We start from the raw sequence: 14,176 nt of genomic DNA, 5'->3' as shown, positions 1-14,176 counted from the left end.
ACGCTTGTGCCCGGGGGAGGTCCCTAGGGGGATAGCGATCCATAGTCCCAGAGGCCACCGCATTGAAGTCCCCCCCAACCACCAGAAGCCCCCCCGGAAGGTCAAGCAGGAGGCGTCCCAGGTCCGCAAAGGTGGTGGACTGTAACCCCGGTGGGACGTACACTGAAACAAAGACGACTACTTTGCCCTCCATTCTCCCCACCAAGACAGTGTAGCGTCCCCTCTCATCATGGCGCACCTCGTCTATTTCTAGCGGGAGCGAGGTCTTGACCATAATGCCCACCCCTCGTGAGCCTGATGTGAAGCCCGAGTGGGCCACCAAACGATAGCCACGCCGATTCATGGCACAAAAGGAGTTACCAATGAGGTGCGTCTCCTGCAAAAAGACCACATCAGGCGAAATCCGTTTCAGATATTGCAGGACCACACCCCGCGTAATCCTATCACCCAGTCCGTTAACGTTCCAGGACAACAAAGTCAGGTCCCTACCCCCCATCACATACAGAAGCCATCATTTGTCCCCCCGAGAGCATCTCAAAAACACCAATACAATGAAGGGTTTGCCTTGCGGTAGAAACGAACCACACCCCACCCCAACCCACCCATCCCAACAGAACTCCCCCCACCCTGCACCCCTGCATGAGCCCAAACAGCCCCCCCAAAGTGCAGTGTGCCTGTCGCCCCATAGAAAGAAAACTAACTAGTCCCCCAGAGGAGGAGGGAGATCCCCCAAGAGACCCCACACGACCTCCACAGGAGGGGAACTTACCCTAACAGTCAATGGTGACAATAACACAGTCCAGAGCAAGGCCTACCATTAGTCCCTCAGTCCTGATCCGGCGGGCCTTCCCCACCAACCGCTCCCCCCCCACCCCCCCGGCCCCGATCTCCGGGCAAAGTGTCCAGCCAGTCCCCGGCCGCTTCGGGACGATCAAAAAAGTGCGTGCGGCCATCCACCTCCACCCTCAGCTTAGCCGGAAAAAGCATCGCATATTTGAGATTCAGGTCCCGTAGGCGACGTTTGACACCGAGAAAGCTCAGTCTCTGCTTTTGGACCGCCGGAGTAAAGTCAGGATAGAAATTTATATCCATATTATCAAGTCTGACCGGCCCTTGTAGCCTGGAAGTCTGCAGGATAGCGTCCCTGTCCCGAAAATTGAAAATCCGGGCGATGAGAGGCCTCGGAGGGGCTCCGGCCTTAGGCCTACCCCCGGGGACCCTGTGGGCACGTTCCACTGCAAAGAATTTACTGAGCCCCCGAGGCTGGAGATGGGTGAGGACCAAGTCCTCCACAAACAGATCCGCTGCCTCTGCCTCGCGTCCTTCCGGCACCCCGATAATGCGGACGTTGTTTCTCCGGGCCCGACCCTCGGAATCCTCCAGTCGACGATGCATCAGGGCGCTCGCCTGGCCAAGCCTGCGCACCTCCTGTTGGAGGGCCGCCACGTCAGATGTGAGGCCCGAGGTAGAGTGGGCCAAAGAATCGACCCGGTCATTTGTTTTTGACAGATCGGCTCTCACGAGGCCCACGTCCACGAGGACCGAGTCAATCTTCTGCGCCAGAGTGTCAAAGCGCTGGTCCACCGAGGCCTTCATCTCGGCGATGGCGCCCATGACGTCTCGGAGGGTCAGGTCCGTGGGCAGAGCAGGAGCATCAGTCGGGCCCGTAGGGGACCTACGCAGCGCCTCTGGAGACCCCTTCTGGAGGGTGTAGCGATCCATGTTGTTGGATTGATGGGCCGCGCCACGACGGGTCGACTTCACCTTAGCCCGGTCGCCATCTTGTTTTGTGGCCATGGTCGCGGTCCCCAAATCGAGCCAATCTCCTCAAAAAGGGGGTAGAGAATCCCGTTCAAGGGCTCTGGGGGGGGGCGACCACCGCTCCGCAGGACGGACCGCAGCCGGCGGGCCGGCAGGGCACCCCAACGAGGCCACACCACCGCACACCGCTTCGCGACCCTACCTCGCCTGGCAGCAAGGAGGGCGCAAAAGCGAAAGTGAAAGTGCGGGGTGCGCGAGTCGCCCAGCCTTGCCCGCCGCTGTTATTCACTTTGTCGCCGGATCGCCCCACAACTCCAGTACGGGGGGCCGGTGCGGAGAAGGCCGCAAACCTTAATCGGTGCTCCCGCTGGTGTCCGAAGTCCGAATTGAAGACGGAAAACGGGCGTCACCTCAGTTCGGGTTCACAAACACAGTCCCCTCATCTAGGACAGGATTCGGTCAGGATTTATGCAGGAGGTCGCGGAGGTCCTCGGGAGCCTCGCACCTACGCGGCCATCTTGGGTGCGCGCTAGGCTCCTCCCTCCCCAACTGCAATTCTTGAACTCTTTCCGAACCCACTAACTCCACTGCAACTGCAAACTATCTCCCAAAGAAGAACAGAGAAAATGAAGAATAACAACCAACAACGAAGTAAGAAGAAGAAAGAACTCCCATGATGACGGATGAGGGTTCTTATACCTTCTTTTGCCTTACTTCATACATAATATGGCAACTTTTAGGGGCAGAACAAATTTTCTGATTGGACAGTTCGGGGTTATCAATAGTTCATTGCACTTTTCCCAGTGCAAACTGGTTCTGCATAGTGAGTTTGCACAAAGTTCACAAGTTGTCACTGTCCTTCCAGTTTCTCATACATGGAACAGTAGATGTATCTTTTCAAGGCAAAAGGGTCTTATTGACAGGTTCATTCTTTGTCTCTTCTTTGGTTCACATTTGGTCATCTTCTGGCTTGCGGTCAAGTCCCAACACATCGACCTTGGCAAGGAACACAATGTCAGGAGTTCATGTCGCCTTGTGATCTCCAAAGCTATCTGGGCATGCGCAGAAATCATCGCGCGCACAGAGTGGCATCTTCTTCAGAGAACGCCATCTTCAGTACTGTGGCCTAGTAGGCCCGAACATTAACTAAGCGAAAATAGACATAGCAGCATTTAAATATGTAGAAATGAAGGTTCTAATGTTCAAACCCACCCTAATCCCACTATATATTAGTATTTTCCTAGCTGCAGCGACATTTAAAGCGCTAATACTTACCATACGATAACTTTAAGCAACAATACAATCACAAATCATGCAATTTTACTATTTCACCACAATCTAAGGTTAGTTTGCGTACCATTGTTAGTTATTTAATTTTGCCATGCACTTCGCAATTTAGTCCCACGTGTATCTGTGTTTATCAAGGTGCAAACATTTATTAGTACCACTTCCACTGCAAACATGTTATGTAAATTAATTTTAGAGTGATTACGTAATTAATTTCATGCAAATTAGAGGAGGTATACAAAATTTTGTTTTACCTGCTCCATCAGGACCCAGAGTACCTGCTTGTTTCTGAGAAGTGCCGGTACTCTCCAATTAAAGTATTGTATTTCTCTTGAGAAGTGCCGGTACTCTCCTCCTCAAAATAAAAAAGTGCCGGTACTCTGTACCGGACAGTACCGGCCCATTCAAAGCACTACTGCTGGACTATCAAGGGATGCTGCAGGGCACGGCTGAGGTACCTCGGTGGCGGTATGGGGTGGGTTCACTTCTGGATTAATGAGGGCTCCTACGGGGCGCGGCTGACGTACCTCGGTGGAGGTATGTGCAGGGCTCTTTTCTGGACTAGTGAGGGCTGCTACAGGGAAGGGCTGAGGGTTACGCTGGCCTCAATTATGGAATAGCAGGGCTTGCACAAGACGAGGCTGAGGTACCCTGGCGGAGGGTTACAGTGGGCTCACTTCTGGTTGCTACAGAGCACTGCTGATGTACCCTGGCGGAGGTTTATCCGGGTTCACTTCCGGATTAATGAGGGCTGATTGAGGGCACGGCTGAGGTACCCCGGCTGAGGTTTATTCTGGGTTCACTTCTAGATTAATGAGGACTGACAGAGGGCACGACTGAGGCACCTCGCTGCAGGTATGTCCTGGGCTCACTCATGAAGTAAAGACAGGGATTTAAACAGACAGGTAAGGGAGTAGCCAACAAATTAAAATATCCCCCACTTGAAGCACACCTTAATCACATGAGCACAGTAAGAGAGCAAATCCACCTTTCATCCTCCTTCCATCTATCCATACATCCATCCTCTCAGCCTTACATCTAGTCATACATCCATCTATTCATACACCCATCTGTCCATGCCTTCACCTCATCCACCTATCCTTTCACCTAACCATCCTTTCACACTCTCTTCCTCCATCCTTTCACCCATCTGCCAATTCTTCCACCCTCCCATTTATTAAACGTTCCACCCCCTGATTATTTCAGTCTTACATTCATCCTTTCACCCTTTCATTTATTCTCCCTCTCGCCATGTCATCCTTCAGTGCACACTTCCTTTCACTCTTCCAACCTTTCATCTTGTCATTCTTTACCATCATCCATCCTTTCTCCTCCTGTTATTTCTTTCCACTTTCTATCTACCCCTCTTTTTCTGAATGCTCAATTTTTCTATTTGATATTCTCAGTTTCTCCTATTTTCTTCATTACTCTTTTTTAATTTCCTTAAAAATGCATGTCAGCCCACAGCTCTCTGTGGTGCTATTTCCTAACATTGTTATTCATAAGCATTTTTTTCACACCTGCAGACAGAAAGAAGAGGCTCATAAATAATTACTTTTTAAGTGGGTCCTTCCCTAAGTTAGTGGTCGCCCCCCCCCCCCCCCCCTTAAGCTGCCACAGTGTTTGGAGTGGGGTTCACTACGCCACTGAAGGGGCCACTCTCAGGTGTGCTGTACCTGTACTTCAATTTGTAATGAGAGAGAGTTCCAGGATTTCTCAGCAGGGTTGCAATACTGTTAATAAGAGAGTACTGACACTTCTCAGTAGTTAACAATAGGACAGTAGATAGTGAGAACCTACACTTTATAATTTGAATTTAAAGCACTTAAAAGCTAGCAGGTGCCGCTATAAGAAACGGGCCATCTAGGGTACACTAACAGACGTGTGCACTGGGCTCACTTCTGGATTAGCTAGCAGGTGCCGCAATAGGAAACGGCGGATGTACATTGGCAGATGTGCGTGCTGGGACCACTTCTGGAATAGCTAGCAGGTGCTTCTATAGGAAACGGATGAGGTATACTGACAGATGTGTGCGCTGGGCTCACTTTTGGAATAGCTAGCAGATGCCACTATAGCAAATGGGAGGCTGAGGTACATTGGCAGATGTGTGTGTTGGGCTCACTTCTGGAATAGCCAGCAGGTGCTGCAATAGGAAATGGATGAGGTACACTGATAGATGTGTGCGCTGGGCTCACTTATGGAATAGCTAGCAGATGCTGCTATAGGGAATGGTGGCTGAGGTACACTGGTAGATGTGTGTGCTGGGCTCCCTTCTGGAATAGCCAGCAGATGCCACTATAGGAAATGGGAGGCTGAGGTACATTGGCAGATGTGTGTGTTGGGCTCACTTCTGGAATAGCCAGCAGGTGCTGCAATAGGAAATGGATGAGGTACACTGATAGATGTGTGCGCTGGGCTCACTTATGGAATAGCTAGCAGGTGCTGCAATAGAGTACAGTGGATGAGGTACACTGGCACATATGTGTACTGGGCTCACTTCAGGAATAGCTAGCAGGTGCCGCTATAGGAAACGGCTGAGGTACACGGGCAGATGTGTGTGTCAGGCACACTTCTGGAATAGTTATCAGCTGCCACTGTAGGAAACAGGAGGCTGAGGTACACTGGCAGATGTGTGTGTCAGGCTCACTTCTGGAATAGCTAGCAGGTGCTGCTACAGAAAACGACTGAGGTACACGGACAGGTGTGAGTCCGTCTCACCTCTGGAATAGCTAGCAGGTGCTGCTATAGGAAATGGGCGGCTGAGGTACATTGGCAGATGTGTGTGTCAGGCTCACTTCTGGAATAGCTAGAAGTTGCTACTATAGGAAAGGACTGAGGTACGCTGACAGGTGTGTGCCCATCTTACTTCTGGAATAGCTAGCAGGTGCCACTATACGAAGCGACTGAGGTACACTGGCAGATGTGTGTGCCAGGCTCACTTCTGGAATAGCTAGCATGTGCTGCTATAAGAAACGACCGAGGTACACTGACAGGTGTGTGCTGGGCTTACCTCTGGAATAGCTAGCAGGTGCTGCTATAGGAAACGGCTGAGGTACACTGGCAGATGTGTGTGCCGGGCTCAGTTCTGGAACAGGTAGCAGGTGCTGCTATAGGAAACAGGCGGCTGAGGTACTGTGGCAGATGTGTGTGCTAGGTTCAGTTCTGGAACAGGTAGCAGGTGCTGCTATAGGAAACAGGCGGCTGAGGTACTGTGGCAGATGTGTGTGCTAGGTTCAGTTCTGGAACAGGTAGCAGGTGCTGCTATAGGAAACAGGCGGCTGAGGTACTGTGGCAGATGTGTGTGCTAGGTTCAGTTCTGGAACAGGTAGCAGGTGCTGCTATAGGAAACAGGCGGCTGAGGTACTGTGGCAGATGTGTGTGCTAGGTTCAGTTCTGGAATAGCTAGCAGGGGCTGCTATAGGAAACGGGCGGCCGAGGTACATTAGCAGATGTGTTTGGCAGGCTCACTTCTGGAATAACAGCTGAGGTACGCTAGCAGATGTGTGTGCCGCAGTGCCTGGATGACTTCTGGAATAGCTGGCAGGTGTTGCTATAGGAAATGGCTGAGGTACACTGGCAGATGTGTGTGATGGGCTCACTTCTGGAACAGCTAGCAGATGTCGCTGTAGGAAACGGGAGGCTGAGGTACACTGACAGATGTGTTCACTGGGCTCACTTCTGGAGTAGCTAGCAGATGCCACTGTAGGAATCAGTCGGCTGAGGTACACTGACAGATGTGTGCACTGGGTCCACTTCTGGAATAGCTAGCAGGTGCTTCTATAGGAAACGGATGAGGCACACTAACAGATGTGTGCGCTGGGCTCACTTCTGGAATAGCTAGCAGGTGCTGCTATAGAGGTACCTAGGCAGAAGTGTGTGTCCGGCTCCAGTGGTATAACGCATGGTGATGAGGGCATCCCGCAGAATGGGATAAGGAGCTGCAGAGCCTCCCATGGGTTGGGGCACCCAGGGACACACAGGGGCCGGCACTACAACCCCACTGGGCTCACTTCTGAATGAGTAAGGGATGCTACAAGGTACGGCTGTGGTAAATTGGCAGCGCTGTGTGTTGAGCTCCCTTCTGCAACAGTTAGGCTGGTACGGGGCCCGGTTGAGGTCAAATAGGGGAGGTTTCTGCTGCTGTCACCTCTGGAAAAGCAAGGTCGGTCCTGGGCATTGCTGCTGAGGTACAGTGGCTGGTGCTGTGCTGGGTTTCCTTCTGTGTTGGTTGGGAATGCCACAAGAAAGAGCTGAGGTACATAGGCGGAGGCATGTCACGGGCTCGCCCCTGGACTAGTAAGCAGGGGCTGCTTGTCAGGCTATCACTGGGCTGTAGCCACAAAAGAGAGATAAGTGGTCCCAGAGGGGTACCCCAGATTCCTTGAAACCTTGCGGTCCAGTGACTGCATCGTCAGGCCATGTCAAGCCTGCCGGGGTCTCCTTTAGCAGCGGAGAGGGGGAGTGGAGCGAAATAAAGTGCAAGCGCAAGGTTATTATTAAGCTTTTTATACAAGCAGCCATCATCCAGATAATAACTGAGCATGTTAGAGGATGCCATACAATAACAAATTGACTATGTACATTGGAACAGCGATCCATAACAGATACATAGATGAGTGTGATGTAATGACAGTCGAGAGCCAGGTAAAAAAAATAAGAACATGGAATGTTTTTTTGGCTACACGGAAATAGGTGATGATGGAAAACAATGTCGTTTATTGCCCAAATTTGTACTAAATGCAAAGGTCCACGCTTCAAGGCAATAGGCGAGTTTTCAGCTGGGCTGGAAGGTACATGAAGCCATGAAGGGGAGCTGTGAAACCATTCAACAGAAAATACAAGGGTCCACCAGGCTGTGGACAGCATCTTTAGGTCTGGGTGATCTTTTCAGGTTTTCTTTTTAGAAGATGCTAAAGAAGGGTCATTTATCATCATTTGTGGGATTCGGTTCCAGATTTGTGGATCAAACTCCTAGAAGGAGTTGGATAGAGTGGAGATTTTGTTGCCCCAAATTGTTTCCAGTGTGATGTTGCAGCTACTCCATAGGCGTCTGCACAAGGATATTAATGTATGTTTCAGATAATTCGAGGTATTTAGTGCTAGACCTTTGAATATGATGCCAGGGCCGGCTTAGTGTTGGTGGCGCCCTGTGCAAGAATGTTTGTTTGTGCCCCCAATAAACACCTCCGTTACGGATTCCCTCACTACCACCCTTTAACAGTGCCCTTCAAGTCTCCATAACCACTCTCTGTCTCAGATGCGTTTAATTCGTTTTATAGCGCCGCTGCCACTCACACTAGTGTACGGTGTCAGAGCACTTTACATCACACACTACACAGAGACACTCAATCATGGGTGGGTAGAATAGTGTATAGGAAATGTTACATGAGATAGAGGACTACAAGGTACAGGCGTCACGTCATCCATTCCGGTAGACAGTATAGTTTAATAGCGCTTGGTCTGGAGAAGCACAAACTCTTAATTTAAAAAACTTAACACCATGGTTGGGGGCTATTTTTAATATCAGAATTGATTTCTATCCAAATGAACCCTTTTTCCAACATTAGGATAATGAAAGATGGGATAAAATCATAACGCTCTAATCTATGCTTTGAAGTTTTTATGCAGCTCTTTGGTGACAGTTTATCTCACTGTTCTATGTTAGGATTACAATTTATAAACTGCAAGTCACAAAAGGATCTCTCGGGGGAAAAAAAGTAACCCACTAACCAGCTTGTATTATATGCGCTTTGTGCTCTGTATGGGCCAGGAACAGTGGCGTAACGAAACTTGAGGGGGCCCACCCGCAAAGTGCACGAAGGGGGCCCCTCCGACCACACTCAGCAGCTCTGCTGACAGGGTACTGGGCTGAAGGGGCCCCCTGGAGCTCGCCCCCTCCGCACGGCGGGGGCCATTGTTACGCCCCTGGCCAGGAACGCGTCAGCAGGTGCTTTTAAAACCATACAATACCTCCAAATACGACGCCCCACCCGAAGTCAGCGCCCGGTGCAATCGCACCACTCTAGAGCCGGCCCTGTATGTTGCATGAGCTGAAATTATCTATACCCATCACGATCACATGTGCCCGCTCCCCACTCTGTTCCGCTACAAGGGCCCCCGGGCGCCCAGTGGCTGACCAGTACAAAAACATTTACTCTCTTTGTGACATTAATTGGATCACGATAGCCGGTATTCACCAAAACAAGAAAGGTGGTAAAAAGAAACCCAACTGAGGGGAAAATAAGTCTTCTGAAGTTACACTTTGAATGGAGAAGAGCTGGATTACTGATCACAAACCACATTACTTTCTATACTCTTATCTAATATAGCCTTATAGCCCGCTGCCGAGGGCTATATCAGTTGTTAAAGGCCCTGAAAACAAGTTATAGGCTTTCAGCAATGCAGCTCTCAACATCGCAATGTTGTAATAATGTCTTAGCCCCATTGGATGTTATGGCTCAGAAGTCAAACAAGATGCTCATGCAAAACCTTATTTAGAGTTTACAGCTTATGGTGAAACATCAAGACCCACATAGTGAAAATGTGATAAACACGGGCTTTTCAAAGTACCATAGCAGATTATTGAAGCACGTGGATTTATAGAAATGCTTTTCTTCTAATTTTGATGGTATTACTGTCAATTCTGACTGGATATTTTCCATAAAAATATGCACTATGAAGTGTTTTATAAACATTAAAAAGTTGGGCTTGTAGTATAAATTAGAGAAAAGACCCATAAGTAATGGTTGTGGTATGAAAACTACCAAAATGGTGCAGTTCGTCTTCCAGTTAATATGCACCGGATAATGTCACGTTGGCAGAAGCTTTGAAATTTTAAACAGCAGAAAAGCATGAATCAGGTTTCGGGTCCATCAATATTGAAGGCGTGTAGGTATGAATGAAGAGACAGGACATGAACTTGGTTTTAAGGTTGTAGCTGTGATACTTGAGTTCTGTCTGATAAGGTATTGTGAAGTATCATGGCCTTTAAATAATTTGAAAAAGACGAATTATTACTTGAACTTTTCATAAGGTATGTTCTTTGACCATGGTTGGTTCATTTAAAGGTATTAAAGATTTCTTTGACATAGAGGTACCCCTAATGTTCTTATCATTTTTCCCTAAACAGGTTCTTTGACCATGGTTGGTTCATTTAAAGGTATTCAAGATTTCTTTGACATAGAGGTACCCCTAATGTTCTTATCATTTTTCCCTAAACAGGTTCTTTGACCATAGTTGGTTCATTTAAAGGTATTCAAGATTTCGTTGACATAGAGGTACCCCTAATGTTCTTATCATTTTTCCCTAAACAGGTTATTTGACCATAGTTGGTTCATTAAAAGGTATTAAAGATTTCTTTGACATAGAGGTACCCCTAATGTTCTTATAATTTTTCCCTAAACAGGTTCTTTGACCATAGTTGGTTCATTTAAAGGTATTAAAGATTTATTTGACATAGAGGTACCCCTAATGTTCTTATCATTTTTCCCTAAACAGTGTCTTTGACCATGGTTGGTTCATTTAAAGGTATTAAAGATTTATTTGACATAGAGGTACCCCTAATGTTCTTATCATTTTTCCCTAAACAGGTTCTTTGACCATGGTTGGTTCATTTAAAGGTATTAAAGATTTCTTTGACATAGAGGTACCCCTAATGTTCTTATCATTTTTCCCTAAACAGAGTAGAAGAATAGAATACATTGAGATGCTATAAAATAATCGACTATCTCGTTAATTTATCTATAGAGATCATAAACATACCTATAGGGGCTTTCAGTCTTCATCCATCGGTCTGCGTTGGAATTCACGTTTGTCTTTCACCTATTACTGCATACAGAAAAGGGGCATTGGGTCTGCCCACTTCATCCATTGGCTAATTCCACTGTGAGTGTTGGAATTCTGCCCTTTCGCGATGAACGCATCACACACAAACAAGTGCCCTTCAATATCTAGGACTACCTTGGCAATGTTTGCTGTTTGACACCGAAAAATATTTGTGATTTTTAGCTAATGTTTTTTTAAATGTTGTCAAGGGCCCAGCATTGTTTTACAGAAAACATACTAAAGTAAAGCAAGCTTTACGAAAGTCAAAGGGCTGGCAGCTAATACTAGAACTTTTGGTTTTTCCAAGGCCTGTTTTTTTTATCAAATTGGTGAGGGCCTGGCAGCTCCCCCAAAAATAAAGTTTTACTAAAACCATTTCAAGACAAAGCAAGTGTCGACAATCCAAAAGGCTGGCAGACAAAGCCAAAAGACTGGCAGTCTACGCCAGACCTATTATATTTGCCACTGCTTATTTTATAATGAAAGACGTGTGACTAATATTGTGAGAGCTACGTATAAGGAGAAATAATTGATAACTTGATATTAAGGTGAATCTTGTGGACAAATATAATAGTTTTTAAAATTGGAGTCCAATCTGACTTTATTTACATTCACAATATGATGAATGTTTTTTCTAAATAACTGGGGATGATGTACCAAATACTGGTTTTAAGATAGCAGTGGCAATTAAAGAAATGTCATGTCAAGTTATCACACTGGACAAATAATTTATCTGCTAGTGAATCTGTTTAAGAGTGATGATTTATAGATTACATAGTGATGTACAGAGTTTGTTGTATATTCATTTTCCGCCTTGATGAATTTGGATTGTTCATGAAACGTGTTGGCTGTTAGGCTTCTCAATATTGAAGTTTGAGATGAATTAGAAGATTTGAGTGGATGAAATAAATCCAAACTAAAAATCTCCTTGAAATGAAGTTATTTCTTCAAGCACGTGCAGAGTGTTTAAGTATTACAAGAATGTCGTGCAGCGGGGGCCTTTGCTTACTGACTGCTTTAGGAGAGCAGGGTAAAAATTCTGGTCTGGATATTCCATTCTTTTAAATTATAAGGCACTTTAGTTTCTTTGGTTGAAACACTTTGGAAGTTATGAGTTCTCTATGTGAGCCTAGGTGGAGACGTGAACCCGTGAATATTGATAGTTGGGTTGAGAAAACTGAGCTATTTACTTATAACATAATATTTCTCACATTACCTTAAAATAGTCACACTGTAAAAATGGAATAAAACACACTAAGCGTTCCAAATATATGGAACAAGATAGTTTTGGAAATATTGATGTCATTGTTTTCTTTCCAGAACTTCACAGTTCTTTCCCTATATGGTGCTCCACAAAAGCAAGCCTGGACCAGGCCCCGCGTGGAGATAAACCAGTTACTTGACTTTTTAGCGCTGTGAGGCTCCCACTACCTGTGTAGGAGCTAGCATGCCCTGGGAGACAAAGACGTCTCAGGATGGGTCAGTGTCGCTCGCAGGACCCACTGAAGCTGGTCACTATCAAAAGGGCCAACTGCACAAATGATCAAACCTGCCCACATGGGAAGGAGTCACATCTAGAATGGAGCCATGGGGTTTATCATTGTTCGGTCATGGCAGCCCATGCCGCTCTGAAAGCAGCCCCAAGCATGCAGACCACTGAAAAATGCAAGACTGGCAGAATGGCCAGTCCCGCCCTCGCTAGCACTTCATCGCGCAAAGTTGCAGCACTTACGGTATTGCTGGACTGGTGGCACTCAGTTGACAGAGACATGTTTCAGTAGCCACATTACAGGCTTCTTAGTGCTACCTCACTGTGCTGCTTCTCCTATAGACAGAGAGCAGCACCAGTGGCCCTTCCTGATGAGTCCACACAAAAATCAGGTGGCACATTTTAAACTAAACATTGAACAAACTAAGTAACTGGAACAATCACAACCAAACAACAATTGACGGTGGTCCCAAATCTACACAAATGTGTGCACAGAATAAGAAATTGGGACTATGCTATAATGATGGTAGTTTGTGCTATACAAATACCAATAACATTATAGCTATTCGTTTCTGAGTGTCTTATGTTGCCTTCTCTCTTCTCACACCATGCTTTGCTGTTTTCCTTACTGCATCTTTTCCTTACCTGCCTTCTGCCAATCCAATTTGATACTCTTTCTCTGTTTCTAATCTCCTTCTCCAAATCTAAGATTTTGCTCAGGCTGTCTGTACTCACTGGGGAGCTGAGCTGTGAACAGATTACACCAGACAGACGGACATGCTCTTGAGAAGGAAGACACAGAACATTGGTATGGGGAAGCAATGGTGCAGGGAGCACCTATTCTAATCACCAGTTTAATAAAGTGCATGGCTACACGAAAATTGGGCTTCCCAGCGCTATCGAAGAGGTGGGAGTGAGTTCATGAGGATTAAAAAGATTAAGAGAAAGATACGTCTTTAGCTTTTTCCTGATAATCATGAAATTGTACCCTGCAGCTTATAGGCAGCCAGTGAAGAGTTTTGGGTGCTCCACCTGCGGAATGTATTTTCCAAATACCTAACAGACTCCGGGCAGCAGCATTCTGGATAATCTGAAGTTTCTTAGTCACTAATTTTGAACTGCCTAAATAAAGCAAATTGGCATAATCAAGGCGTGACAGGATCCGGCCTTGAATCACAATTCTACGTGCCTCTATCTGGAGCCATTTCAGCACCATGCTGAGGGCTTTCAAGAGGCCAAGACAGCTCCCAGCCACCTTTTTTTTTTGCTCGGGAGGCCATGGTTAGCGGATTGTCAAGAATCATCCCTAAGCTCTTCAATTCTGATTTGGGGGCTGGACGTTGCCCTAGAGGAGACGGCCAGATGATATGATCCCAGAGCGTTTATTCCCTAGTACCAAAACCTCCGTTTTTTCGCCATTCATCTTCAAGTAGCTAGCTGGCTGCCATCCACTCAGACATCTTTTCTAAACAGCTATTAAGCCTCATGGAAATGGTGTCCATGTCTGGTGCCAGTGTGACTATCAGCTGGGTATTGTCTGCATAGGATACCATGTTCAGGCCAAAGGAACAGACAATGTCTGACAAAGGGCAGACATAAATGTTAAAGAGCGTAGGGCTGTGTGGTATTTTATCAGGTTGGTGCTGCAGTGTGGTGTCACAGCTAAACAAGCATTTACAATGCAATGGTCTTGGCATTGTTAAAGTTAGAGCTGTTGGCATTGCTCATGACATTCTTGTATGTTTTTGTTTTTAAAACATTTAAAGAAACGGCATTGTTATTTACAATGTCAATAGCTTAATCACTCTCCAATGC

General features: G+C 46.8%; 1 protein-coding gene across 1 annotated transcript in view; it reads left to right on the top strand.

Annotated features, from left to right (window-relative positions):
* The window catches only part of NPR1 (natriuretic peptide receptor 1), a 735,215-nt gene that overhangs the window by 319,856 nt on the left and 401,183 nt on the right, over positions 1-14,176 (top strand). The gene's annotated exons all lie outside the window — the stretch shown is intronic.

Source organism: Triturus cristatus, chromosome 12, assembly GCF_964204655.1.
Source record: "Triturus cristatus chromosome 12, aTriCri1.1, whole genome shotgun sequence".
In the NCBI taxonomy this organism is placed as follows: Eukaryota; Metazoa; Chordata; class Amphibia; order Caudata; family Salamandridae; genus Triturus; species Triturus cristatus.
The sequence above is the reverse complement of the archived record's forward strand: the minus strand, read 5'-3'. Positions and strand labels throughout refer to the sequence as shown.